Below are 15444 nucleotides of genomic sequence, written 5' to 3'. Positions count from 1 at the left end.
CTGCCAATCTCTTCACCAAAGATTTGCTGAGGCCAAGGGAAGAGGTGGATGGGTTTCTAGCAAGCAAGGAATGGAGAAGGAGAAGGGTCATACCATGCCCATCAGTCTTGTTTAAGTTCCATGGAAGTCTTCGTTCATGTTGATCGGATGCATTGGTTAGATCGTTGTATTTTATAAATGCAAAAATAAAGTATTGATAAGAAGAGTCTTTCTACATTCTCAGTGGAACACCCACGCTAGTCATGGTGCCAAGACCTGGGGACAAATGGAGAAATAAGAAGAATGCAGGAGATGAGCATGGATTCATTTCTTCATTCGTTCATTCATTGTCACTCATTCATTTCCCCAACGAACTTTAATTGAGGGCCTACCAAATGCCAGGCAGCTTTCTAAACACTGGGATCCAGCGATGAGCAAGGCAGACAAGATCCCTGCCCCCAAGGAGCTGTACCTCCAGGACTGCAGCACCAAGGGCATGGAGGAGAGAGAAGACGAACAGAAGCAAATAAATCACACCAGCCCATTAAAAGTGCTAACAAAGAAAGACCCAGGGTAGTGAGATAGTGGTGGTTTTCTTATTGCAGGTTAATGCACACAGATGTTACAGGTACAGAGACACATGTGTATGGAGTCCAGTTCTCCTGGGGAAACGGGGCAGGAAAAGCTTCCTAAAAGTAAGTACCATTTTTGGAACACCTATTATGTAGCAGAAGCTCTGTCAGGTGTTTGATGTGTGTTTTCTTTAACCCATACAACGACCACGAGGTGAGCATCATTGCCCTGCTTTGCAGATGAAAAAAACTGAGGTTCAGAGAAGTTGGGTCACTTGTCCAAGGTCACACAGCAAAGTGAGGCCAAGTGAGGGAGGACCTCAGGCCAGTCTGTCCCAAAGGGCATAGGCTGTCCAGTCTCACTCTTTTTGCAGAGGTCATGAGACCTGAGTAGGTGTTTACCTACTGGGCCGTGGCTGCAGAGGTGGGAAGAGCAGCAGAGGGCGAGTCAGATGAGCAGAGATGGTAAGTGTGTAAGTGCCTGGTGTGGTCCAGGAGCCCAGTGTGGCAGGGAGCAAGCATGAGAGATGGGGGCTAAGGCTGGAGGGCCTGGTGAGAGCAGGAACCGGTCTTCAGCGCCAGAGCCATGGAGGGTAGGAAGTCAAGGAGGGACATTTGTAGGTCTTTTCCAAACTCAGCCACCTAAGCCCGCTTTTGCACAGGCCTCCGGCTCCCAGCTGCAGGCTGGGGGCTGCCCCGTGTCATGGTCTGCAGCACAGCCTCGGCCGGCAGACAGTACAGCCGGGTTCAAATCCCAGCTCCATCCCCTCCTCACTGTGAGGTCTTGCGGAAGGGACTTACTCACTCTGCACCTTAACTTCTTCCTTTGTGACATGGGGTGTCATAGTGTCACAGTGAGTTGCTGTTTGTTTGTTGTTTTTTTTTTAATAGAATTGTTTTAAAAGGAGTTTTAGATTCACAGCAAAATTGAGTGGAAAGTACAGAGATTTCCCATATAACCTTTGCCTCCACACCTGCACAGATCCTCCGTTATCTGCAGCCCCCCTACCAAGTGGCCCATTCATTTCAGTCAATGAACCCACGCTGACACATTATCATCATCCAAAGCAGATACTTTATACTAGGATCTACTCTTTTTTTTTTAAAGGAATTCCTTCATTTTTATTATTTATTTATTTATTCTTTTTTTTTGGCTGTGTTGGGTCTTCGTTTCTGTGCGAGGGCTTTCTCTAGTTGTGGCGAGTGGGGGCCACTCTTCATCACGGTGCGCAGGCCTCTCACTATCGCAGCCTCTCTTGTTGCGGAGCACAAGCTCCAGACGCGCAGACTCAGTAGTTGTGGCTCACGGGTCTAGTTGCTCCGTGGCATGTGGGATCTTCCCAGACCAGGGCTCGAACCCGTGTCCCCTGCATTGGCAGGCAGACTCTTAACCACTGCACCACCAGGGAAGCCCTAGGATCTACTCTTGATGTTATACATTCCATGGGTTTGGACAAACGTACAATGACATGCATCCATCATGGTAATATCATACAGACTAGTTTCACTGTCCTAAAAATCCCCTGTGCTCCACCTATTTATCCCTCCCTGTCCCTAACCCCTGGCAGCCACTGATCTTTTTACCATCCCCATAATTTTGCCTTTTCCAGACTGTCACATAGTTGGAATCCTACATTGTGTAGCCTTTTCAGATAGGTTTCTTTCACCTAGTGATACGTAAGTTTCCCCATGTCTTTTCATGGCGTGATAGCTCATTTCTTTCTTAGTGCTGAACAATATTCCATCGTCTGGATGGACCACAGCTCATCCACTCACCATGGTGAGTTTTCAACAAAGTAACACATAGACAGCATGGAGAGCGGCTCCTGGCACATCATAGGCACAGAGTGAGGACCACTTACTGTCCTTTGGGGCATCTGTCAAGTGCCCTACAGGGCAGAGTGGCCCTGAGGCATGCCTGACCCTCTTCTGAAAGCTGGACCTCGAGGGAAGGCAGGATCCGAGGTTCCTAGTGATCTCAGAGCTCCTGTCTAGCAAGTGGCACGGGCCCAGCTGGAGCTGTGGCCTGAGCACGCCTCTGAAGGTATGAGGCCTCGGGGCTCACAGGATCCTTGAACTTGGTTCACGCAGACGGGAAGGACCTGTGTGGTGTCGGTCAGCAAACGAATTTCTTGCACACTGATAATCTCACCAGTGAGAGAGCATTTGCGACAGCTCCACTGCTAATTAGCTAAAACCTTTGGGACCAATTTAACAAACCCTATTTGAGGCTTGCTGTTCTGTGGAGCCCAGATTCCAGATTATGTTACTTTGACGACCTGCCCCAGGGCGTAGGTTAGAGTTAACCAGCACACCTATACCCCTCCGGCAGTTTATACCGAAGCTCAGCTCTAAAGATGGTCACAGACCTGCCACAAAGGCTTATTATGGAATCGATCCCGGCGGCGTCCACCTGTTCCCTCTGCCTCTCCCCTCCATCCTGTGTCTCAGGAACTGGCTCTTTCAACAACTAGTCTCTGCTGTAGAACAAAGTAAATCAGCTATATGTATATATATATCCCCATATCCCCTCCCTCTTGCATCTCCCTCCCACCCTCCCTATCCCACTCCTCTAGGTGGTCACAAAGCACGGAGCTGATCTCCCTGTGCTATGCAGGTGCTTCCCACTAGCTATCTATTTTACATTTGGTCATGTATATATGTCCATGCCACTCTCTCACTTCGTCCCAGCTTACCCTTCCCCCTCCCCGTGTCCTCAAGTCCATTCTCTACATCTGCGTCTTTATTCCTGTCTTGCCCCTAGGTTCATGAGAACCATTTTTTTTTTTTTTTTAGATTCCATATATATGTGTTAGCGTACGGTATTTGTTTTTCTCTTTCTGACTTACTTCACTCTGTATGACAGACTCTAGGTCCATCCACCTCACTACAAATAACTCAATTTCGTTTCTTTTTATGGCTGAGTAATGTTCCATTGTATATATGTGCCACATCTTTATCCATTCATCTGTCGATGGACACTTAGGTTGCTTCCATACAGCAGAAACTAACAAACACAACATTGTAAAGCAATTATACTCCCCTAAAGATGTTTAAAAAAAAAGGGATGGAAGACTTAATGGCTCAAAGTGTTTTTTTTTTTTTTTTTTTTGGCTCAAAGTGTTTAAGCTCAACCTTTAACCAATCATTGGCTAACCTTTAACCATTCATTGGCTAACCAACAAGCTATATTGATCCAGGGAGATCTCTAAGAAACAAGTCTTAAAAATGAAAACAAAAATGTTAATACATTGTGGCTAATAATGCAGGAAAAGAGAGCCCAAAGAATTATTAGTCCAGGCAAGTCACTAAACAAATAAGCAAACAGCAACAAATGCCATCCTTGGGATCGGAATCCAGATTTGCAACATTATCTAAAATATCCAGTAATCAACAAAAGATTATGAGATGTGCACAGAAAGAGGAAAAGTGTGACCAGATATACAAGAAAATAACAGTCAATAGAAACCCTCTCTTACAGACCCCAGATGTTAGATTATCACAAAAACTTCAAAGCAGCTGTTATAACTATGTTCAGAAAACTAAAGTGAGTTAATGATACTACATTGTACATTTGAAAGTCGTTAAGAGAATAAAACAAAAGTTCTCAGCAGAAGGAAAAAAAATATGTAACCATGCGTGAAGGATGTTAACTAAATTTTGTAGTCATCATTTTGCAATATATACATGTATCAAATCATTACATTGTATACCTAAAATCAATACAGTGTTATCTGTTAATTATATCTCAACCAAAAACAAATATTAAAAAATAAAGTTTAACGAAAAACAAATAAACAAACAAACAAAAACAACTAGTCTCATTCCCTGGGCAGGTTGCAAGCCTGGCTGGAAGCTGCCTGTGGAGCTGGGGAGGAGGGGGCTGGGAAAGCAGTAAGGAAGGATAGGGCGTGACAGAAAAGCCCTGGCCTCAATCAGGGATCCCAGGCTTCCCTAATTTGCTGTGTGGCCTTGGAAGCCTTTTCCCCTCTCGAGAATCAGGTTCACCTCTTCTCTGAACAAGCCACTGGGCTCCCTCTGACACTCCAACGGAGACAAGCTTGCTCACCTCCCACAGGGCATTGCCCAGGGAGCTGTAGGTCTGCCCCAGTGCCCTTTCATCTCAGGACCCCTCCTGGCTGGCCAGGAGAAGGCAGATTCCTCCTTGCTCCTGTTGGCTGCCCTCCATCTGCTATCACCCGGAGGGCAGAACCCAGGTCCTCCAGCTCCAGCATCCATGAGGGCAAACTGCTCGAGCCCCAGTCCCCCAGCTCGGGGCCTCGCCCAGCAACGAACCCAGTCCCATGCAGACAGAGGAAGACGCCTCTTCCTTCAGGGGCATGCAGCCTCACTGAGGGCATCGCAGTTTGGGGAGCCTTGAGCCAAACTGGCCTACACTGAGTCCCCACATCACCTCTTCCTGGCAGGTGACCATGGACGGAGAGCTTCCCTGAGCCCCTTGTTCTCATCCATTTAATGGAAATATCGATACAGTCATCCTAGATTTCTCCTGGGGCTGGTCGGGTGTTGAACTGAGATTGTGAAGAGGCACGTGTTCGTGACAGTGAATGCCAGGGATCACTTGAGCCACGCAGATATTCAGAAGGGACGGAGTGGAAAGTTGCTCGGGTTGGGTGGGGACCCTTGAGCCGTTGAAGGAACCAAGGGCTAAGAAAGCAGAAGAGAGAAGGTGGGAGGGCAGCTGATGGGAGGAAGAGGATGAGCCAAGATGCAGAGGCTGACCTGAGAAGAGTGAGTTGGAGGGATACGTATGGTGCCCAGCCTCCCAGAGACGGTCCAGTCTGTCCTCTGCCACAGAAATGCCTCCATTTTCCCAGGACTTCCTCCCTCCCTCTCTTCCTTATTCCCTTCTCTTCTTTTTACTTCCTTTTCCAAATATTTATTAGTATCCATCGTGTCCCAGCCACTGTGCTGGCCACGGTCACCACACACCAGCCCCTGCCTGTACAGAGTTACAGGGAAATGGGAGAGGAAGGTCATGAACAACTCACTGTAAAAATAGTCAATTACAGGGGGGTGAGCGCCACTGAGGGCAAGTTCAGGGAGTGTGAGAGTATAGAACAGGGAAGCTGTTCTCTGTGTGGGGTGAGGGCAGGGCAGATTGTTTGGAAGATATGGCCATGACTCCTCCCATCCAGAGGTGGAGTTTATTTCTTCACCTCTTGAATCTGAACTTGGCCATGTGACTTGCTTTCGCCAGTGAACATTAGCAAATGTGACACACGCAGAGACTTAAGAAGCTCTTGTGTGTTGAGGCGTGCCCTGTTTTGTGGCCCTTGGAATCCTGAGATCATGACGTGACGAGCCCAAGCAAGCCTGCTGGAGAGGCCACATGGAGGAGGACTGAGGTGCTCCCAGCAACAGTGTGACAACTGCCACACACAGGAGGACCCCCTGGGGCAGCCAGCCCAGCCAAGGTGCCAGCTAACTGCAGATACATGAGTGAGCCCAGGGGAGACCAGCACTAGACTGACCCAAATTGGCAACTACAGAGTCATGGGCTCATTACTGATTGCTGCTTTAAGTCACCACATTTTCAGGTGGTTTGTTACACAGCCAGGACTGACTGATACAATAGGAAAAGGGTTTCCTAATGACAGAAGGTCTGGGCTAGATCTGAACAGGAATTAACCAGGGAAAGACTAAGAGAGGGTAGAGAATTCCAGGTAGAGCAAGAGCGTGTGTAAAAGTGTTTTGGCAGGAGGCAGAGCAGCACTTTTATTTTTGAACACTTTACTGAACATACACCCAGAAAATGCACAAATTAGTGAACTATCACAGAGTGAATAAACACTTGTATAATCAGACCCACAAAAGAATCATAACATGATGAGCACCCCCAGAGAACCCCCCATGTCCCTTTCCATCCACCACCTCTCTCCAAAGCTGTCCACTATCCTGACTTCTGTCATAGAAAGAAGTGTTTTTGAACTTATGAATTTTAAACTTCATAGATGGCTTCTGAACCTTTTTTTTAGAAAGTTGAAGTATGGTTGATTTATAATATCATGTTAGTTTCAGGTATACAGCATAGTGGTTCAGATTTTTGCAGATTACATTCCATTTTAGGTTATTATAAGATATTGGGTATAATTCTCTGTGCTATACAGTAAATCCTTGTTGCTTATCTATTTTATGTACAGTAGTTTGTATCTGTTAATCCCATACCCCTAATTTATCCCTCCCCACCTCCCTCTCCGCATTGGTAGCCACGAGTTCGTTTTCTATGTCTGTGAGTCTGTTTCTGTTTGTATATACATTCATTTGTATTATTATTTTGATTCCACATATCAGTGATATCATACAGTATTGTCTTTCTCTGTTATTTCACTAAGCATAATATTCTCTAGGCCCATCCATGTTACTGCAGATTTTTACTGGTGGACCCTGCAGTACGCCATCCTCTGTGTCTGGCTTTCTTTGCTCCACATTAGGGTTTTGAGACCCATCCTTGCTGTCTTTTCATTCTTGTTGGTGAATTCCGTCATTTATCCATCCTCCTTCTGATGAGCATTTGGGTTGTTTTGCTTATTAAGAATAACCCTGCTGTGAATACTGTTCAAACACATCTTTTGAAGAATATAAGTGTACATGTCTTTTCGGTATAGACTAGCAATGCAATTGCTGGGTCGCGGGGTTCGCCTATAAAGCAAGTCTTTCAAGGAACTGAAGGAAACAGGTGGCTTGAACAGGGCGTGCATTAGGGGAGGGGTGAAACCCTGTAGAGTGGACTTGGGAAGGAGGCTGGTTTTCATGAAAAGTGCAATGGGAAGCCAGGGAGTGACATGCGATCTAAGATCGCTCTGGGGGCTTGTGGAGAATAGGTTGGGATGTGAGGTTGGGGACTGTCGGGGAGCAAGGAACCTAGCGGGTGGGGGGTAGAGGTTGTGTGAGGGGGAGATGCTGGAGGCCTGGACCAGGACGCCTGGGGAGGTGGACACAGGAGGCTGGTGTTGTGGTTATCTAGTGCTGCACACACAACTTAGTGGCTTAAAACAGCGATGCCCTTTCTCCCACAATTTTGGGGTTGATGGGGCTCTGCTGGGAGGTTCTCACTTGGGGTCTCTCCTGCGGTTACAGTCAGATGGTAGCCGGGGCTGGAGTCATCCAAGAGCACAACGGGGCTGAAGATGAGCTCCTGTTCGGCGGCTTTTGACCCCCGTGCCTGGTGCCTGGTGCCTGATGGCTGGAGCAGCTGGGGGCTGGTGAGGCCTCTTTCTCTCTCTCTCTCTCCTCCTCGCCATCCCATGACTAGCTTGGCTTCCTCACAGCATGGCAGTTTCATATTAAATGGCAGCTGGCTCCCCCCCCAGAGCAAGAGTTCTTTTTTTTTTTTAATATTTATTTGGCTGCACTGGATCTTAGTTGTGGCACATGGGATCTTTGTTGCGGCGTGCGGGATCTTTAGTTGCAACATGCGGGCTCTTAGTTGTGGCATGTGGGATCTGGTTCCCTGACCAGGGATCGAACCCAGGACCCTTGCATTGGGAGCGTGGAGTTTTGACCGCTGGACCACCAGGGAAGTGCCCAAAGTAAGTGTTCTAAGAGGCCAGGACAGGAGCTGCAAGGTTTCTTATGACCCAGCCTTGGATGTCCCAGAACATGGCTTCCACCATATTCTCTTGGGCAAGCAAGTCCATCCTAGGTTTCAGGACTTATATTACTGGTTTAGATAAAGGCTTTTGCCCTTACTCCCTAAGAATCGACCTGTTAAAATCCATTTCAACAGCATAAAACGTACATAATTTTCCAGCAGAACCACACTGAGGGTTCTTTACAACGAAATGCTGCCATTTGAGATGCTCAGGGATCAGAAGTAGAAATGCCTCCCAGCATTTCACACAAACATAAGAAACCTCCCTGCAGGGGACAATGAACACAGTTTTTCTGTTCCTGACCTAGTAGGAAAAACTTGCCCCCCAACCCCCACCCCGTGGTCTTGTTTACCTAAGGCTGAAGTCATTCCCCAGTGAATCTCCAACGTGAATTGCTCTGCTTAGTAACCTGGGCCAGTTCAAAAGAGTCTACAGCTGCAGCCATGGAGAAGAAAAATCAGACTTGGTTTCTGCACGACATCTGGGGTCAAGTCCTTTCTCTGCTAACCTACAACCTGTGTGACTTTGGGGACATTACTGAATATTTTTTTGTCCTTTGTTTCCTCATCAGTAAAACCAGAATGATAATCGTACCTCCTTCAAAGGGTTGTTGAGAGGAGTAAATGAGATAATGCAAGGCACTTTGTACAATCCTTGGCCAAGAGTGAATTTGCGGTGAAGGTTAGCTGCACAGCAGACAAGAGATGCACAATAAGTTTGTTGAAACTGATTTGCCTGTGCAGGGACTGTCGGCTCCAGAGGAGCTGGTCCAGGGATTTTTATCTGCACTAAGTTTTGGCTTTTAAACCACCCTTCCTGGAATTATCGTCAACGAAGTTTTCTTTTGTTTCCAAAATGTTAAATTCTATATATTTCCCCAAGGCGGTTGCAAGCACCTTATATAGGGTGTTTATTCTCCCTCACAGCATTCTGTCTCTCCCCACATGTTCACATGGCCAACATCTCACACTTAATGGGGGAAAAAGTTTTCATCATTTGCTTTACTGGAAAATGTACACTCCTTAAATAGTGTTCTAATGCCTGCAAAAAAAAAAAAAAAAAAAAAAAAAATTAGCAGCGCTGTCTCCAGGGAAGCATCCTTTGACTATTCAAACCTGGAAGAAATGAAGGGTTTTATTTGTGGAAATTGGGACATCCGGTGCTGTATACTTAGGGAAGCAAGATTTTTTTTAAACCATCCATCAACACCTCCACACACCAAAAAGTAATAAAATCCCAGAGAATACATTAATATTTTACATTATGGGTAATCTCCCAAATCCAGGGGCAGTTTTTCTTCTGAGTGCAATTCATTTTATGCCATAGAAATTATCTGAATCTTACTGAAGCATCTTTTCTCTATCTTTGATCTCACAGCAATTTTGCCAGGTAGCAACTCTGGGCCCCATTTTACAGATAAAACCCCTAAAGGCCCAGAGAGGTTAAAAACTTGCCCAAGGTCCCACAGCATGAGCCTCTACTATCTGCCCACTGTCCACTACACCACACGTCCTCCCTCCTTTTGCTTGGACTCGAATTCCTTCTGTTTCTCAGCATCTCTCTCTGCTACCAGCCTTGGCATCATTTCCCGCAGTATTCCTGGAAGTGGGTAGCAATCAACGGGGAAATTTTAGCAGGAAAAAACGAGCAGATGGACAGACAGTTGGCATTCCTAAGGCATAGAAGAGACCCTGACTCTTGAGGAGCCCAGGGCTCAAAGAGTTTTTAGAGTTACGGTTTGGTGAAGTTAAATACAATTTATTTATTCATATATGCAACTAAGTTTTAATGAGCACCTACTATGTGCCCAGCATGGAACTGGGCTCTGGTAAGACAGTGACGAATTAGGCAGCCCTGTTTGCACAGCATTCTTGAGAAATTTGCAGTAAAGTGGGCTTAAGAGACATGCACAAGTACAAGAACAGGTGCCACAAAATCCCTTAGCCAGCCACCAGGTACTGTCAGTTCCACTCTCTGAATAGCCTGAGAATCCATCTCTGCAGCAGCTGCTCTGGTGTGGGCTACCACCGTCTGGCACCTGTGCCACTGAGACCAACAGGGTCTCCTGAGCTCTGATCCCTTCCCACACTGCAACTCAAGGGACAATGTGACCCGTTTTCATCCTGCAAAAGCTCCTCTCTGCCCTTACAACAAAGTCCAAACTCCTGTGCTGGGACGTCTCCTCACAGGCAGATTCTCAGTCTTGTCCTCTGTTGGGTCCTCATGCAGGGCCAGGCCACAGGTGGGCATTCAACCAATGTTTGTTAAATGAATAAATGAGGCGGGGGAGGGGGGGAGGATGGTCTTTACCTTACAATGCAGCCTTATGACATCATAATGCAGACACCCTGCCCAGAAGATGATCTTGGTCTATTTAAAGGATGATTATTGGTTTATCTAGCTAGGATTCATCACAACCTCTTAACTGGACTTAATATGAAACTCCTAACAGTTTCCCTATGCTGACAAGTGCTATGGCTTTAATGGAGCTATGATTTTTAAAATGTTATATAAACATGACAAGGCATAGGCATTTGGGATTGATGTGAGTGGGCAGTGAGGGCTACAGGACAAAGTCTGGTTTTGCCTTACTCTGTGATTTTGGACAGGTTACTAAGCAGTTTTAAGCCTCATCTAAAAATGATCCCTGCCTAGCTGGCCTAACAAGGTCACTGTGAAGACCAGATTAGCTCTGGTTGAGAAAGGACTGTCCAAACCCTAAAGGGCTGTGCGCACAAACGGGGCCATGACAGTGACCAGAGAAAACAGCTTCCCACTATAGGATGTCGCCAACACACTCCTCCCCTGGAAGTGGTTGGGAGGGTCCACCAGGGTTATCTTTGTTGTTTGTCTTCTTTCCCAGTGGGGTTGTGGGTGTGGTGATGTAAACCATCTGTCCAGATGATCTGCGTGAAGTCATCAGTCTCCACTAGCAGAGACAGGAAGATCACTGCGCCAGATGTTTCAAAGTCCTTACGTGGGCAGGGATGCTGGGTTTGATGATCTCTGAGGTTCAGACCAGGGATTCTCTGCAATTCTTTTCCCTTCCCTTGGCAGAAGTCAGTTTTAAACAATGACAAGGATTCTAGCAGAATTGGGCAATTTCTAGAAAATCCGTTTCTGGAAACTCCCGGGAAGCCAAGCCTTCAGGCAGAGTACTTTTCCTTCTCCAAAATAAAAGTGCAAAAGAAAAATAGTACTGTTAATTCATGCAAGAGGGCAAATAACCAAATCCCCCTTGGAAGTCACAAGGCCCTCTCTCCCAGACAGAACTCCAGACCCGGGAGGCTGCACAGGCCTGAAGAAGGAAGGGACATTTCACAGTGTGGTACTTGCCTGGTGCCCAGTAGCATGGGTTTTGCCCATTACCAATATGCAAACATTTTTTGATCGCCTCCCCAGAAGTTTGCTTGGGCCCAGGACATGGGGGGGGGGGTGTCAACTGTTCGTCATTTGGTCCCGGCTTTCTGAGTTCAGGCCAATAATTAGTCATTTATTCATCCATTCACTCAATATCGAGACCTGTCTCTGTGCCAGGCACTGTGCTAAGTGCTCAACTAGAGAAATTAATGAGACACAGCTCTTGGTCTCAAGTAGTTCACAGTTAATGGGAGGGGGGGTAACCGTCAAGTAAACATAATTGTACAGGAGTAATCTAGGTAAAGGTGAAGGGCAGGGAACAGGGAAGGGAAAGGGCATTTCAGAGGGAGGAGAATGAGTAAAAGCCTGGAGGTGACCAGGTGTGGCCATGATCTGCTGTACGTGGTCAAAAAGTGTAAAACCAGGATTGATGGCCAAGGAGGTGGCACAGGGACCAGTCGGGGAGGACCAGAGTCCGAAGACACTGAAGGGTAGAGCGCTGATATTGACACATTGGTTCAATGACTATTCAAGTACCTTGTAGCGGCCAGCCTCACGCTCAGGGCTGACTCAGGCTCCCATCCCACTTTAAAAACCACCTAAAACTCTTTCCATTTTGATGCAAAGAAGGAAGTTCTACAAACCCACAGCCAACATTGTCCTCAATGGTGAAAAACTGAAACCATTTCCACTAAGATCAGGAACAAGACAAGGTTGCCCACTCTCACCACTATTATTCAACATAGTTTTGGAAGTGTTAGCCACAGCAATCAGAGAAGACAAAGAAATAAAAGGAATCCAAGTCGGAAAAGAAGAAGTAAAGCTGTCACTATTTGCAGATGACATGATACTATACATAGAGAATCCTAAAGATGCTACCAGAAAACTCCTAGAGCTAATCAATGAATTTGGTAAAGTAGCAGGATACAAAATTAATGCACAGAAATCTCTTGCATTTCTATACACTAATGACGAAAAATCTGAAAGTGAAATTAAGAAAACACTCCCATTTACCATTGCAACAAAAAGAATAAAATATCTAGGAATAAACCTACCTAAGGAGACAAAAGACCTGTATGCAGAAAATTATAAGACACTGATGAAAGAAATTAAAGATGATACAAATAGATGGAGAGATATACCATGTTCCTGGATTGGAAGAATCAACATTGTGAAAATGACTCTACTACCCAAAGCAATCTACAGATTCAATGCAATCCCTATCAAACTACCACTGGCATTTTTCACAGAACTAGAACAAAAAATTTCACAATTTGTATGGAGACACAAAAGACCCCGAATAGCCAAAGCAATCTTGAGAACGAAAAATGGAGCTGGGGGAATCAGGCTCCCTGACTTCAGACTATATTACAAAGCTTCAGTAATCAAGACAGTTTGGTACTGGCACAAAAACAGAAATATAGATCAATGGAACAGGATAGAAAGCCCAGAGATAAACCCACACACATATGGTCACCTTATCTTTGATAAAGGAGGCAAGCATACACAGTGGAGAAAAGACAGCCTCTTCAATAAGTGGTGCTGGGAAAATTGGACAGGTACATGTAAAAGTATGAAATTAGAACACTCCCTGACACCATGCACAAAAATAAACTCAAAATGGATTAAAGACCTAAGTGTAAGGCCAGACACTATCAAACTCTTAGAGGAAAACATAGGCAGAACACTCTATGACATACATCACAGCAAGATTCTTTTTGACCCAGCTCCCAGAGAAATGGAAATAAGAACACAAATAAACAAATGGGACCTAATGAAACTTAAAAGCTTTTGCACAGCAAAGGAAACCATAAACAAGAAGGAAGTTCTTTGGGCTGGTGATCCAACATCCAGTACACAGTTGGTACTCCATCAATGGTGACCGTGGCCCCTCCCTGCCAGGGAGTTGTTGCCACCTATGCAATGTTCCCCAAAGATGCAGCATTTCATTCACAGGAACAGACATCGTTGTATCATGAAAAATGGCCCATCCCTGCAGCTAACATCCACACCGCTTGTTTAAAGCCTTCTGTTCCCTGAGATCTTAAGGTCAAGGAAGGTTGATTCTCTTGGTTCTTTACTTGGAAAAGAATATGACTTTCCGCCCAACTTCAGCCCATAACAATTATGCAAAATAAATTGAAGTGTAAAAACAGGAGATGGCTAGCTGATGGGGCAAAATTAGGTACGGTTTGGCTTCTAGCACCCTACTCTGCAGACACAGAAGCAGACCCTGCCCCCTGGAGTGTGAAATGACCATGCACTTTTAAATCAAATCAGGGAGAAGGCAGCACCAGCCTCAGCCTGGGGGCATGTGTTCAGACACCCGTGGGTCCCCATTGGCATCATGGGGCCTCCACTGTGCTCCCAGACCCGCAGATGAGGTGAGCTGGGGCAGGATGGGAACTCCTGGAAAGGGCCTCCAGAGGTTAAAAGAGAATGTATTGGTTTTCTGCCTGATTGTAAAAATATGTGCTCGTGGTGGGAAACTTGGCAAATGGAGAACAAGGAGAAAGAAAAAAGCAAGCTAGAGCTCCGCACCCTGACAGCAGATTCCCGTTCGCCCTCTGGATAAACGCCCCCCACGGGAGAGGCAGTGCACGCGGGCAGCCATGTCCCTGGCTGTGCCACGGGGATGTCTCCACTGACCCCCTGCCCGAACTGCTGTCGCAGTGGTGGTTCCCTTCATCCTTCAGGCTCAGCTCCAAGGTCAGTCTTCAGAACTTCGCAGACCCCTCTCCCCATCCCAATTACTTATCCCAAGAGGATTTTTCCCTTGAACTCACTTCTGTTTGCAGTTGTCTGGTTTCTTTGTTTGTTGGCAGTCCACTGTTCCCAGGAATTTGCCTGAGGTAAGACTTCTTCAACTTAGGGCCATGCCTCAAAGGCACAGGGTCTGTCTATCAGCGGGGGCTCCCTAGTTATTTGTTAATTAGGAAGTAGGCCATCTGGGTTTCCAGTATTTCAGTACCACGAATACGGCAACGATGAACACGGCCCATGTACATAAATGCTCACTGAGCCCTGCCCGTTTTTTCTCTCTTGGGATATCTCATATATAAGCCATTCTCCTCTCCTCTCTCTTTCTGCGTGTGTGTGTCGGTATTTGTTTTCTGGAAAGGGTCAGAGTACTGAGCTGGGGGCTGGGACCTCACGTCCCTAGCTCATTCTTCAGCCTTCGGCAAATTCCAGGACTCCAAAGCCTCCTTTTTTCTGTGTTTTAAAAACCAGTAAAGAACTCTGCCTAAGGTATGAGTTGTGAGCACCAAATAAGATAAGATCCTGGAACTCTCAAGACTCAAAAGAAACAGTGAAGAAACACACACACACACACACACACACACACACAAATACACCCCACTGGAAAGGCCCATACTCATTTTTCACTTTCAGTAAAGGCCCAGAGAGGGTCACTTGGAGATTCAGGGTCACTTCCAAGATTCACTTGGACTCCATGGGGTACCCTAGCTCCCGGGGTGTCAGCTGCTTCTCCCTCCTCCCCAGAATCTGGGGTCATCTCTGGACTGGATCCCCGGGGAAAATGTTCCCAATATCCAGACCCAGGAAAGAAGTCTTTCTCTCCACGAGTGCCCAATCTGGAGACAAACGAGCGAATCCCCCCAACATCATCTCCACACTCGCTGGCCCCCTACCCAGTCCCTCTCGATGCCGGTAGGTGTCCTGGGGGAGGATGGGCACGGCTTGGGGGACCCCCCTCCGCAGGGTGCTGCCTCCCCCAGTTGTGCTGGGGCAGAGGACCTGGGGTAGAAGGGTGTGGGTGTCAGGTTCTCATCTGGGACGGGGCTGGGGTGGGAGGAGGAGCTGGGAGTAAGGGTGAGAGGGGGCGGGCCCCCCGGGCGGGCCCCCCCACCCCCGGGTACCGGGACCCGCGGGCTCACCCCGGGTTGCGTCACCCG

Source organism: Balaenoptera musculus, chromosome 2 (assembly GCF_009873245.2).
Source record: "Balaenoptera musculus isolate JJ_BM4_2016_0621 chromosome 2, mBalMus1.pri.v3, whole genome shotgun sequence".
In the NCBI taxonomy this organism is placed as follows: Eukaryota; Metazoa; Chordata; class Mammalia; order Artiodactyla; family Balaenopteridae; genus Balaenoptera; species Balaenoptera musculus.
This window is presented reverse-complemented; position numbering follows the sequence as displayed.